The 6,000-nt window shown below is 38.5% G+C and overlaps 1 protein-coding gene across 8 annotated transcripts in view; it reads left to right on the top strand.

Moving 5' to 3' along the window:
• Positions 1-511: 511 nt before the first annotated feature.
• LOC132914727 (fat-like cadherin-related tumor suppressor homolog) overlaps positions 512-6,000 on the top strand; it is a 499,421-nt gene continuing 493,932 nt past the window's right edge. For all 8 annotated transcript variants that reach the window (XM_060974111.1, XM_060974104.1, XM_060974095.1 and 5 more), the window contains exon 1: positions 512-908. The gene's annotated coding sequence lies outside the window, so the exon portion shown is untranslated. The remainder of the gene's footprint in view (positions 909-6,000) is intronic.

The raw sequence follows: 6,000 nt of genomic DNA, 5'->3' as shown, positions 1-6,000 counted from the left end.
TCCATATCCACACAGAGGCCATCCATTCATCAAAACTCCGAATATCAGGTCGATCGGCGTTGGTGAGATCCGCGTACACCAGAGAGAGTATCGTTCCCGATGTTGCGTGCACTGTGTGCAGTGGTGCATAACGTGGCCGAGGTTCTCCCAAGTGGGGAGAACGAAAGAGCACGGTACACACGGTGGATGTGGATATTCGTGCCGGACTAGAGGGACTCGGCTGGAAAAGGGATCGGGTTGGCTGGTCTGTGTAAAAGATCGTTCGTGGAGAAGGGATCGTCGTCGGCTGTGGAACACGGTGCAAAGAGGAAGGGATTGCGCGTGAAGGGGAACTCTGGGTCCGTAGAGGGGAGGAGGACACCGAGTAGACAGAGAGAAACGGTGCGACGGAGGGAAAGAGAAACGAGGGTGCTAGAAAGGAAGAGAGAGAAGGAGAGTTGCCGCTCGAGAGAGATGGGAGAAAGGCCTGCTAGGCTCGCCTTCGTTGACTGCCGCGCGGCGCGCTAGTTTCGGCTTGCCGCTCCGACGTGACGGACGCTCTTTTCCAGTGGTCGCCGGCTTACACGTGGAGACGGCCTTCTCCGGTGTGTCGTGGTTTTCTTTGTTTTGATCGCGTGTGATATCGGGTGCACGGCCTCGACGTACAGTGAAAATTCGGTGTAATAGTGAAAACAAACGAATTACATGCGGTAATTTCGTTTTTCGACCGCGTGTACGCAACTCGAGTGAGTTCAGTGAGCACAATACGACGCGTTGAAACACGCGTTTGTGAGACTCGGACGGTGCGTTTTATTCGAGTCTGATCGCCACCAACTACCTCGATTTGGATTACCTGAATCTGAAGCATCGGAACGTGACGAGAACCGTGAGGGAGAGAGCAGCCAGAGCGAAACTCGACATTCAAAAAGGTGCGTCTCGCATTCATACAAGTGTCTTGAAATGTTCGAACGTAAAAACAGTCAAGGATATACATATCACCTCAACCCACTTGTCCGGGGGATCATTTGTAAAAATATTCTGTGTAAAGTGTCTGGATTACGTGATCGGTACTTGATTTCGATGTGCGCAGTTCTAATCGTCGGTGATCTCTAACTGTTTTGGTAGAATGTTTATTTTGAAATGCTCTTGGAGTTCAGTTTATCGATCAAATATTCGATCGCGTATATACCACAAAATGGCGTCGTCTATCCACTATACCATAGTCCTATGGCGCGGGAAAGAAAATTAACAATTTCAAAACGTTTTGTAGTAAAACTTTTTTCGGTGCAAAGCTTTCGTGAAATTTACGCTTTTCTTATTTCGTGCACTCCGAAACTTGTTACAGAGAAGCCAAGAGTATTGATGGTAGATTTTTCGATAATGAAATCGCGACAACTGATTTTCGTTATGATCAACGGCAAACTCGAGTGACCAATCAAAAACTGTGACGTATGTGTATCTTCGACTGAATGTCAAATCGTTAAATTAGAAGAACTCCGATTCGTTGAATTTATCCGATATCTTGATCCAGTATCGAGTGTAAACATATGTATACGTTTTGTTTGGCGGCGAATTCTTTTTAATCGTAAAATTAACCTGGGACGTATTTTGTAACAACAAACATCGTTCCATTTTGCGCCGCAGATGGTGTCTGGCGATTCTGGGAATTTTAGATTTAGGGGAACACCTGAACCATTTGTTTGGCTTGACGAACCTTAGCAATGCCATGTTTTTACTAAGGGCATCGAGAATGTGTTCGTCTCGTATACAGTGTCAACAAACTCGGTCGTTCGTTTACTTCGCTCGTTGCTTTGTGCTGCTCGTAAAAGTATTCATAAAAAGAAAGAGAACGTAAAAGAAAGTAAAGTTACATGAAATTTGTAATTATGCTTTTTCTGAAATTCGAATAAAAAAATACAAGGGCGTAGATAAAAATATAACATTGACGCAGTCGGAAGAATTTTAAACGAATATGCACAAGAACTACCGAGGGTTAGAGTGTTATTTTACGATGCTTGTGCTGTTTTATCATCAAGAATGTTATTTTTTCATTCGTGAGAATCAAAAGGGAAGAGAGGAGTGGCGGAGGAAAGAAAATGATAGATGCGATATTTATTCGCATTAAATTAACCGACGACGAGACCGATCCGTGTTAAGACTTAACGAATGTGTACCTTTCCATGGACGTTGAAATCCTTCAGGGCCACTCTATTATGTCGGAACGAGTTTCTTAGTTTCAAAAACCAGTTCTCGAAAAAAACATTTTTTTTACCGTGTAACGCGTCGTGCAGGCAAGAAACATTGGAATTCGTCAGGCGATGAGCAAACTTTTCTTTCGCCAGCAACGACGGAACCACGACGTTTTAAAGCGGATAGATCGTAGCTATAAAAGAATGTCTATATTTCATTATCCTTTAAACGCGAATTGTACGCACGTTTAAAAGTCATCACTCGAGCATATTATCGTAGCTACATAGATCGTACCATTGAATATGTATGTATTTAGATAAATTGTATTCGTGTTTCGACGTTCAGAGAAAATAATTTTGTTACAACTTCAAACGAATAAATATATTCTAAACTACATGTAGATGGAGAGATATTGCAAAATTTTATTTTTAGGATCGTTTACCATTTTTGTATATGTGATAAAAGCAAAATGGTCCAGTGGTTTCAAATGTTATAAAAAATATATCTAGCAGTTCGTTTTTCAAAAAATTGTCATGGAATCGGAAAAAAGGTTTCCGAAAGTGGTTTTATTAAAAATTATCTGTTTAGTTTTTTGCTTTATGGTTAAGGTTGGGTAGGAAAATAAATCGTTTTAATTATGGAAAGGCAATAGTTTAAACGTTGGACGTGAGTAATATTCTTTGATTTGATTCTCTTTTTTCCCTGTATCTCATAAACTTATTATTATCAGATATTTTTCGTGTAATTATCACTTAGTTGGCCGAAACAGCTAAATCATATTTTTAAATAACTTAAAAGAAGGCATTAAATGTCGAGAATAAAAAAATCAACATGTTCAATTTTCTGATTTATACGTAATACGATAGATCATTTGATGTTTCAATTGCTTTATTACACAATTGTCCAATTACTTTCGAGCAATATGTTTCAATAAAGAGCATAATTCTCCGTTTGCAACCAATTCCTGATAAGCTCGGCAAGTTTGTATATTTTAACAGTAACATTGAGCTAGAATAGCAATTTATGTATCTGATCAGGAATTTATGTATCGCTGTTTTTTTAAAACTGAATACACGTGATAACGCGTGCAAGCCACTTTACGAACCACTAGAGAATATCATAAAATTCAACACAGCAGAATATTTACATAGACTGTATATAAAAATAGAAACATAATTTTAAAATGCAATATACTGTCAACCTATTCTATTTATTATCAAATAACCTATACTTTTACTTAAATATTACTATTAATATAATATTATATATATTAAAATAATATTATTATTTAGAAGTGAAGTATATATATTTTCTTTGTCCTTTTGAAAGTTTCAAAAATATCAGTTGTCATAACATCTTTGGACCTAACAAGCTTTCGACTGTATCATATTAAACTACTGTCATTCAAAATCAGAAAACCAAGAGAAATGGAGTTGTCATGTATTCGTCCTCGGTTGTCTTCATCCGATATTGTTCTTCGTAAACTGACTGATATGTTTGCGTGCAAACAGGCACCACCTAAATTTGTCCAACGATAAGATTCACCGTAAAGAAATCATATAGGAATCGAGGATAGTGGTATATACTTGGAAATCGTATCGTCGGTTATTTCGTCTATTAGTAGGGATCCACGGTACGTTGTTAAAAGCTACGTACGTAGTTTCCACGGGTGCTTTGACCTCTTGTCTTAGTCCGCATGTTAACGAGGCTTCGTTAATTACACCTCGTGGGATTACGACAGGGACAGGTGGCCGACGATTATCCATTATCCGTCCTAGAAACGTTGCTCAAATGGACACAACCAAGCATCGGAGATAACCGCTGATTAATACAGTCCATTCGTGACGACGGAATCGATGTCCAATTGACCTGGTCGGTTTAACAGTCGAATCTATAGAAATGAAAAAGTGGTAGGACAGGTATTTTACGATTCCACTGTTTTATCGTGACATTTCTCGGAGCTGCTTGCCTAGATAAAAATTAACTTCGTCAAATGAAAGAGAAGAGAGAAGGAAAACTGTACCTATAGATCGAATTTCAGAGAAAAGTAGGTGAAAGCCTTAGTTAGGATTCGTAAAAAAACACCGATGCCAATAGGAAAGCTACGAGAAGGTATCGTAAACTCGACCAAGACAATAAATAAATGGTTGAGTAGAAGCTCGGCTGGTGTATAAAGACGACAATGATGGGTCGGCTCTAATACACGGGAACAGCTGGCACGGTCTTAGATTCAGCCTCTCGAGAGTGCTGATCCGAAAGTGACAAAGGCTAATTTTACGAAGGGAAGAAACACGAGTGGTAAACGCTCTGCTCGAATTCGTACTGGCTATTCCATTCTTTTCGTGTCTTAATCGATCGAGATCCTGATTTTTATTGAAGTAATATATATTCTTTCACGACGCGGACAGGGGTATTGATTGATTGTCGTTGTTATCGTCACCTTATTTTTGCTTTGTTACAGTTCTCTATTGGTTCTTTCTTTTATACGTCCTTTGAAATTGATATGTTCTTTTTCAAATGGAGCTACAGCTCAATTGTATTTTCACATGTAAAATTGCTTCCTTTTATGCGTCCTTTGAAGTTGATATGTTCTTTCTCAAACGGAGCTGCAGTTCAATTGTATTTTTATACGTATAGTTGCTACGATAAATAATTTCAAATCAGACGTGTTATAGTTTGTACTACGTTCTCGAACGATCTCGTATCGCGCTTTTAAACGCTTGTAAGAGGCCGGTGCAATCTGAAGTAAACTCGCCTCCACTCGTATCGTAACCAGAGCATGAAAAAGGCGAGGACCAAACAGCGACACGTGCATCGGTGGAAAAAAGATGGATTTTTGAAATGCATGCTCGAAGCATAGAGAAATGTCTGACGCACGAGCAACGTGGTCTAATCTAGCTTCGAGTTCCATGGATTGTTCGACGTTCATTGAATATCCTGTAACGAAGTTTTCGGCTCGATTAAGAACGCCGTCGAGATCGATATTTTGCACGCTTTTATGGTTCAACGGCATCGGTCGCGCAACCTTCCGTTTAATATTCTAACGAACTTCCATTCCTTCGCGCCTTATTTTCGCATAACTTGGTAAAACACGGATTTTACTTTTGTTGTTGGTTTTTACATCTTACAAATTTAGTTGTTTGATAGTATATGAAGATATTTTGGTTACGATCCTTAATATTTTTAAAGAAACGAAGTATAAGAGTGTTGAAATAATTTTGTAAATTTATGCGAGATTATATTTATAGTATATTGCACGTACAATAAAAACAAATATCAGATGATAATATATGCAGGTAACATACTTATTTGTTATCCTCCTAATATTTGCAAGATTTAATCGGTAAACTTTAGTAGGTTAAATATAACATGGCAAAAAGCCATTCTCCAAATAAGTAAGCAATTCTCCAAATATCGCTAAAAATTCAGTGAATACATTTTTTCAGCGAATAATTTTACTAGAATTAATTCGATCTATCCGCGAGACAGTATAGTTATTACCATCGAGGTGGTATTGCCATCCAGAGAATTAGAATGCGTTATATGATATTCTTAGGATGTAACGAAGAGTTATAAAATTTGCGAGTAATGTTCGAACGTAATACATGGTGTCCTCTTTATACGGGAAGAAATAATAAATACTTGAGCGTCATACGTTTGACCGTAATCGAGGAAACTGCCGGAAATGAAATATTACTTGGCGTATTTACCGGCTTTAATAGCATCGCGGAAAACGTGGAAATTCATGGTGTGCGATATAACGATTACGTGCATGGTTTCGCTGGGAGAAAACTGCCATCTTACATTCTCGTTAACATTTATAAACTACGT

This window comes from Bombus pascuorum, chromosome 1 (assembly GCF_905332965.1).
Source record: "Bombus pascuorum chromosome 1, iyBomPasc1.1, whole genome shotgun sequence".
In the NCBI taxonomy this organism is placed as follows: Eukaryota; Metazoa; Arthropoda; class Insecta; order Hymenoptera; family Apidae; genus Bombus; species Bombus pascuorum.
This window is presented reverse-complemented; position numbering and strand designations above follow the sequence as displayed.